The sequence below is a fragment of the Myotis davidii genome, unplaced genomic scaffold (assembly GCF_000327345.1).
Source record: "Myotis davidii unplaced genomic scaffold, ASM32734v1 scaffold1065, whole genome shotgun sequence".
In the NCBI taxonomy this organism is placed as follows: Eukaryota; Metazoa; Chordata; class Mammalia; order Chiroptera; family Vespertilionidae; genus Myotis; species Myotis davidii.
Genome location: NW_006297281.1, coordinates 1,356,589 through 1,356,894, shown reverse-complemented (window position 1 = coordinate 1,356,894; position 306 = coordinate 1,356,589).

Here is a 306-nt window from a genome sequence, read left to right as displayed (position 1 = left end):
AGATTGGCCAGGCACCGCAGTGGGGACCCTGACTCTGAAGGGGGTGTGACCAGCTGCAAACAGCCATCATCCCCTCATCCAGGCTGGCCAGGCACCCAAGCGGGACCCCCACCCTAATCTGGGACACCATTCAGGGCAAACCAGCCGGTCCCCACCCATGCACCAGGCCTCTATCCCTTTAGGGTGGGTGTCCCCACTGGGGTGCCTGGCCAGTCTGGATGAGGGGCTGAGGGCCGTTTTCAGAGAGGTCAAGCCTGCAACTGAAGCTCCCAACCTCTCCTTTTTTTCTTTCTTTTTTATTCTGGG